Here is an 8145-nt window from a genome sequence, read left to right on the forward strand (position 1 = left end):
TATTTTTAATGAAAGTATTACTTCTGTAAGTCTCATTACGCATTGCTTTCGTTATCTTCTGTATTATCCTGAAACAGTTCTTTCTCTGTATAGTCCAAGTTTCATCGGGGTATGTTACTTGGCAGTCAAACATCATTCGAAGGTTACTTTCGTCCTTATGTTTAGCACACAAGTGTATTATACCGACGTTGCTACTTCGGTATAACCATAGAGATATATGAAATGATAATTCAGTAGACACCCTAGCTGCAAGCAGGCGTTGATACACTTCATTGGGGACATGTTGAAAATGTGTGCCCCAACCGGGACTCGAACCCGGGATCTCCTGCTTACATGGCAGACGCTCTATCCATCTGAGCCACCGCGGGCGCAGAGGATAGTGCGTCTGCAGGGACTTATCCCTTGCACGCTCCCCGTGAGATCCACATTCCCAACATGTCCACAACACTACATTCGTAGTGCGCCTAATAGATGTTTGCCCATCATACTCATGTAAGCAGGAGATCCCGGATTCGAGTCCCGGTTGGGGCACACATTTTCAACATGTCCCCAATGAAGTGTATCAACGCCTGCTTGCAGCTAGGGTGTCTACTGAATTATCATTTCATTTATAGCAAAGCTGCATGGTCATCCACGGTAACTGTTCTTTCGGGGCCGGCCGCGGTGGTCTAGCGGTTCTAGGCACTCAGTCCGGAGCCGCGCGACTGCTACGGTCGCAGGTTCGAATCCTGCCTCGGGCATGGATGTGTGTGATGTCCTTAGGTTAGTTAGGTTTAAGTAGTTCTAAGTTCTAGGGGACTGATGACCATAGATGTTAAGTCCCATAGTGCTCAGAGCCATTTGAACCATTTTTGTTCTTTCGGGAACAGATACTACCGTCATATATAGTTAAAAAATAGAGATACATCACCAATCTACGAGGGCATTTCTGAAATTAATGTCCCACATTTACTTACATGGAAACTATAGAAGATACTGGAAGCACAATTATACCGTTAAACACAGCAGTATTTGAGCTACGTACTGTCATTTCTCCAAATAGTTAGGCACTTGTGCCAACGATGAGCAAGAACCTACTTGAAGTGCTCGTAAAAACCTGAACCAACTGATGCTACCCACTGCCGTAAAGCTTTGACGGTAGTATGTGATTCTGGAAAAGGTTTGTCACGTAGTCCATCTTTCGTAGGCGCAAGAACATGGAAATCTGAAACTGTTAAACCAGGACAGTATGGTGGCTATGGTTGGCCACGCCAGTCGAATTTGGCAATGACGCTGCAAAACTGTTGCATGACCTGGCGTCATTGTGTCAGAAATGGAAGATTTTTTTGCTCTGGCTTGTCTCTGGCAATTTAGGCTTTCAATGTAGTCGGTGTCGTCTTCTATCGATCTGAACTGACTTTTGTTTTATGGTGTAAGACATGTGTTTATTACAGTAAAGTAAATGACAATACTTAAGCTTGAAATACAGAAGTGTCGCGAGCAAGAAGTAAAACAATACATTTCCTGAATAACTGTTGTTGCGTTCGTCGAATCTCTTTTCTTCAGTTGGGATATGGCCAGGCGACACGGAGCTTATATTCTCTTCGCATAGACGCCGTTGATGTCTCTGTGTTGTTCTAGAGAGTGGTCAGTCATCGTGCTATAGGCTCACATCATCTCACAGCCCTCTCTACTTTAACGTTCCTGGCCGACGTGCTGACGCTTGACGTTACATCGGAGCATCATCAGCCATTACATTTACTACATTAATGAAACTCAGAAGGCTTCTAGTGCTTTCTTACAAAGCATTTATTTTCTTAATATTTGCAGGAGGAGTTTTTAATATCTTCTAATGTCTCATAATTTGAGAGAACCATACATTTTCCATTTTCATAGCATCTCCCAACTTTTACATTTCCACAGCATGACATGAAAGAGTTTCAGTGGTATATTCAATTTTTATAGTACAACTTTCAAGACTTCCGTTTATTGCTTCAATTTTTTAATCAACGTATAATGATATGTTTGGTTTGTGCATCGTCTGCTCAAAACAGTTATATGACATACATGGAGACTACTCCTAAGCACACAGTACACTAACACAGTTATAAATTGGTACAGCATCTAAACTGAAACTCCTGGAAGTTCCATCTGATTCACCCATTATCCAATTTTCTCGTTTTATCGACAACTAGAAACCCATACTGTGTTGGTCCCAGCAATGCCCACATAATCTTATAAATTCATTAAATGTCATTTCAGTTCCTACATTTGCTAGATAAATGTGTTTTAAATTCATGTTGTCATGTTTCACAGTTACAATAAGGTTTGTGTTTTCCTTTGCTGACTGCTTTTGAATCCTGGAATATGTGTGGCGAAAATAAAAGAAACATAAATATTTCTGTATTTGATACTGGTTTTCCAGTGCAACGTCGTCAAATATGGATACACTGTTAGGAAGTGTGATATCACTATATGCCATGTGTGTTAAACTATCAATGCCATGCTGTATCTCCTGTAACAGCCGGTGTTTTCCTGAAATATTGGTTTTGAAAGTATGTACATCTGTTCAAAGAGCATCCCACCAGCATGTGTTAGCAATGACATAACAGCATTCATCTTGCCACAATCGCATGGACCAACAATTACTGCTTGTATATTATCAGGAAGGAGTGATTCATTCTTCTTCTTCCAGTTTTCAGTATCATTGCAGGGTCAGCCAGTTACTACAAACTGCTTGTGATAGTTGTGTTTTGTCCACTTGGTCATGGTGAGAATTATGCATTTAAATTAGTATACAGGGATCCCATGGAGAAATAAAAGCACTCATGTAGCCACTACACTTTTGTTTGTTTATAAGCATATAGCAGGATATATGAATATGGTTAATTAAGATTATAGTTGTGTGCCTAAAACTGCCATAGAGGGTTCATAAATACTTGCATGTATTGATACACATCATGAATTGTAAACTTGAGTGATAGTTTATTCAATAGATGAAGAATTTGGGATGGTAACTTCAGCAACTGGTCCATACTTTCTCATAGACTCTGTACACGTTTGGTTGCCAGCATAGCTGCTCGTCTTGCGCATGTTGAATCACATAACTGGCATACATTAGATTTTTAAACATATACTCTTGTATAAACTGCACTCTCACTTGATTACGCTGTCACAGTTTAGCTATTCGTGGGAAGTCCCCTGTAGAGATTGCGTGATCACCTAGTATCACTGAAGGAGACTCAGCATTTTCATGGAACTTGGCAGCGATTTACACTGAGTACTGTATAGGGAAATCCACTCATGCAAGGGTAATACGATTTTCTAATGCTATATGTATGATATTTGAAAGCTACCACCGAGTAGAATTCACAATCTGAGATCATCCCCACACTGACGTGTTTACTGTCACTGTTGTTTTAATTACATGTCGAAGTAAACAGCAATATTTTAGCATCAGGCGATTGCAAAGACTTTGTCTCATCTGTACAGAAAAAGAAATTATAATTTACACATATTTACCATGACTTAATCCCTATTCATCATTAGCACTCATTCTTACATGACAGTTGACTTGAGATGGGGAGTGGTGCTACAAATTTTTAGAGTTCTTACATGACTGGGTGAACGATCTATCAATATCCTTCCTGATACATATATATATATATATATATATATATATATATATATATATATATATATATATATAATAGTAGCAGCAGTGTATGTAAAATGAAAAAAATATATCATCTTCACATTTTGAGGTAAAATGATAAAATATGTGGGACTCTTCAGACAGTTAATTTCTATCACTCGTGTCCATACTAGAGAAAAATTGATATGGTTATGATACTTGATGCTAGACCTGATTACTGTAGAGCAATAGAACTAGTTATTGATTTTGGTTAGGGTAGCGAATATATATTGCAAGTTCTGCTTTGAGCACATACATTAAATCACTGTTAAAAGAACATAGTGACTGAACAATGTTGCTGTACTAGAGAAGTCTACTAACCCAGACGTCCGAAATATTCTGGGACTAATCATTCCCAAATATATCATGCCGCTGCAACTGGAGGAGTATAGATTCGATGAGGATGCGAAGGAATGGGTTAGTGCTTACTACCTGTTTGAGCAGCTTTTAATCTAAAAATCTGTTTAAGGTGCTTTTAGACATTTATAAGAAACCTATAGAAATATGTAGTAGTTTGAGTGCAACTGAGTGTTAATTGCTACCTAAACAACTTATACCACTGTTACGTGATTTTTCACACTTGTTTCACTGGATACCTCAAGTGTTTAAAGGTATTCATTTCTAACTATTAACCTTGCCATAAGCATTATGATCCGAGTATTCAATGTCAAATTGATGGACCTCCTCCAATTAGAGCTGTAGAAATGAACAAATAAAATTATTTCTCAGTGTATTTTTTTACTTCTTTCTTAAAAATAATAGTAATAGGTGAAGCATTACAGCTTAGCAGTTTGGTTCAGATACGGTAAGGGGAACATTTCTCTTTAAGACTTAAATACAGCTTATCCCACATAAAACCAGTACGCCTCACATCCGAGATTCAACTAACAATGGCTAACTAAAAAAGAATAGATAATAGTAACGTTAAAAACATGTAGTTATCTATTTATAAGAGAGGCTGGAAGTGGCATCCAGGCATCGCTGACTACATGTGATGACGTTAACAGCAACAGGGTGTACTTCTACAGGCATGATTTTGTTACCTTCTCTAGTAATGTTGCGTTTAAGGTCGTATATTGTGCTAGGACTGTCAGCATACACTTTGCTTTTTGGTGTGTCCATAAATAAAAATTACACCAGATTAAGTCTGCGAATCTTGGGGGCCAGAGCCCTCGACTGACAAATATGTCGTCAGGGAACACGTTCGTGATGTGGTCCGTACTTGGCTGGTGGTTGTTCCATCTTTTCAGAATACTGCATACAAGTTCCGTGCACCTGTTAATTGTGCATAAAAAGAGTCAAATATCTCTAGATATCTGGCACGGTTTAAGGCGTAACTGAGAAATATGGGCAACAATGTGCATGCCAGACATCACACACCAATCTTCTCCAAGTGGAAAGGCGTCCCCTTAACTGCGTGGTCAGCAGCTGTGACTGCAATGCAGTAGGCCCGGGTTCGATTCGTGGCCGCGCCAGAGATTTTGTCTACTCGGGGACTGAATACTGTGTTGTCCTCATCATCATTTCATTATCATCGACGTGCAAGTCACCCAATGTGCCGTCAACTGGAAAGACGTCCAACTCAGCAAGCGAGCTTCTCCAGATATTGACTACCGGCCATCAATGCCATACGATCATTTCAGTGGAGAGGTTCTTCATACAGAACGTGTGGGTCGTCCTGCGATTAATATGTGCAGTTCTGGGAGTTTACATAACCTGACAAATGAAACCAGGCCTCATCTGATACGAAGTAGAGCATGGCGTCCACGTAACCCTTAGTGGTTGATGTTAACAGCCAGTTACAATAATGAAACGTTACTCGCTGATCTTCAAATTTCAACTCTTGCGCCACACTCTCGTGACAGGCTTTTAATTTCATGCCTTTTGGTACCTCATGAAGCGATGTACGACATACACCTACCCGCTGTGATAACGTCCTTACCAACTGGCGGGGACTTCTTGTAATATCTGTGTGAATTCTGTCTATAGTTTCATGGGTCCTCAGCGTCAGTCGCCTGTTCCACTGCGCATTCTTATCAATCCTACAGCCCTTCATTTCTTGTACAGCTTGTACAGCGCTGGCCATGGGAAGTTTCCTACTAGAATACTTCACTCCAAACATTTCATTATAGAACTTTATGGGGGCAGCCTTTATGTAACACTCCATAATACCAATTCACTGTTCTAAAACAGATTGGCCCATTTCTCTAACAGCTCTACAGTACGAGCTTCTCACAACAATTAATGCACCAACACACAGCTGTACTCAACTTTCCAATAAAATGCAGTGTAACCAACTTTGGACACAGTGTTGCCCCTTCACAAGCAATTCGACTACATATGATTAGCTGGTATGTGAGGCATGCCAGTATTATGTGGAATTACCTCTTATTCACTGTACCACAATGACTACCCATCGTTTTTACGTTTTAACTTCCATTTGAATGACAAGACAGTGTGGGGAAATGAATCCTGACTGGGTGTCGCATCGATAGTGGTGCCTGTTTGTGTGTGTGTGTGTGTGTGTGTGTGTGTGTGGAAGGGAGGGGGGGGGAGGGGTAGGGCTCGTTCTACTTTTCAGGCACTGATTGGCCGAAAAAATCACTAAAATTTTTATGCGCAGTGGGGATGAAACATACAAAACTACATTTGTGCACTCGTTCCCACCTTAAGATAATGGAGAAGTGATAAAAGGTGCTATACCTAGGATTAAAAGACAAGTAAAGCAACAGACAGTATAAAACAAAGCCATAGTCAAACGTAACTGGCTGACCACATACAAAAAACATGGGTGACCCAGTCACCCTGTTAACACATGAAGACCATCTGCCTAACATCTTGGGAGAAATGTTGGGCAATTCACAAAACTTTAAAATACTAACCACATTCGTTGAAAAGTCACTTCAAATAGAGGGTAGGTCAGTTGGCAAATTTACCACTATCCTCTGGTCTGAAAATAAAACACAGTCTAATAAAATCTGGCACAAAGTGATCTACACTACACAAGAACCACATACTGGTGAGTCCAGATGCCAGTGCATGAAACAATGAAGCATAGAGCTGTGGCATATGTGAAAATGGGTAAGGAGGACCCTGTCCCATCGATGTGTCTGGAAGAAGATATGCCACGGCTTTACTAGAAGGATGTGTTCCTCTATCACTTCCAGTCACTCATCCTCTCTTTGATGCAAGGGTCTGTATCTCAAAAGCACGACGTTCCCATGCATGGAGATGCCACACCGAACTAAATGAGGATTGCGACACACCTCCTTGGCTGCTACATGTGTCATTACATTGGCAGTCACACACATGTGCCCTGGCACTGAGAAGAAAGACACCTTCCCCAGCCATTGCTGTTGGAGAAGGACATCCTGGATATTCTAGACTATTTTATCTGCTAGGTGCATGCACTGTAGAGTGTGAAGGGCACTCAGAGAATAACAACAGACAAGGAATTTAGGACATAAATCATATATCATCTGCTCCAGTGTCTGCAAGGTTGCATATAATTTCGTGTTGAAGATTGTGGAGACATGTAGCAGTCGGACCTTGAGGACATGGTCAGGGCGTGATGACTGGGTGTTGTGTGATGTCCTTAGGTTAGTTAGGTTTAAGTAGTTCTCAGTTCTAGGGGACTGATGACCATAGATGTTAAGTCCCATAGTGCTCAGAGCCATTTTTTGAACATGGTCAGGGAAACCAACAGAGCAACCAATGGAGTCCCCATGTTTTGACCCATCCCTTAAGACAGTTGTATACTAGTGGTGCTGAGTTAAAATGCCCTTATGTAATGTATTAAAACATATGCAGCTGTAGAACGTCTCCTGTTCTGCACTAAATATAAAATTACCCTGGGGCTTTTCAATAAAAACGGGGTGGATGATTAAAACCCTGGCTTTTGGTTCATACTTGATTCTCCCCAAATGACTTCAGGGAACACCACACACAGCTCGCAAATTGCCTTGTTCCTCATGGGCGATTGGAGAAAAGATGTTCCAGAGGCAGATGAGCAACAGTAGGTACCCAGGTGAATGAGGATATGCAAGGAACTTACATGCTTCACACACCATGAGGAGTTGCTGTCGCATTGTATGTGGCACTTCTCCAGCATCATCACAGAGACTTGGTATGGAGTGGTCCTGTAAGCACCCATGCCAGTCTAATCCCTTATTGTGGACATAATAAATAATCTGCAGTTAAGAAGGCTTCACCAGTTCATTGACTATGCACCCATGTCTGCCCCGATGGCTGAGTGGTCAGCGTGACGGATTGTCGTCCTACGTGCCCAGGTTCGATTCCCGGCTGAGTCGGGGATTTTCTCGGCTCAGGGACTGGGTGTTGTGCTGTTTCATCATCATTTCATCCCCATCCGGCGACCAGGTCGCCCAGTGTGGCGTCGAATGTAATAAGACCTGCATCAAGGCGGCCGGACCTCCCCGCAAGGGGCCTTCCTGCCATTGACAACAAACGCT

The 8145-nt window shown here is 41.3% G+C and overlaps 1 non-coding gene across 1 annotated transcript; it reads right to left on the reverse strand.

Annotated features, from left to right (window-relative positions):
- Positions 1-294: 294 nt before the first annotated feature.
- Trnat-ugu lies at positions 295-369 on the reverse strand. Its single transcript has one exon. It is a non-coding gene; the product is annotated as a tRNA-Thr (tRNA).
- Positions 370-8145: the final 7776 nt, after the last annotated feature.

The sequence above is a fragment of the Schistocerca americana genome, chromosome X (assembly GCF_021461395.2).
Source record: "Schistocerca americana isolate TAMUIC-IGC-003095 chromosome X, iqSchAmer2.1, whole genome shotgun sequence".
Lineage (NCBI taxonomy): Eukaryota > Metazoa > Arthropoda > Insecta > Orthoptera > Acrididae > Schistocerca > Schistocerca americana.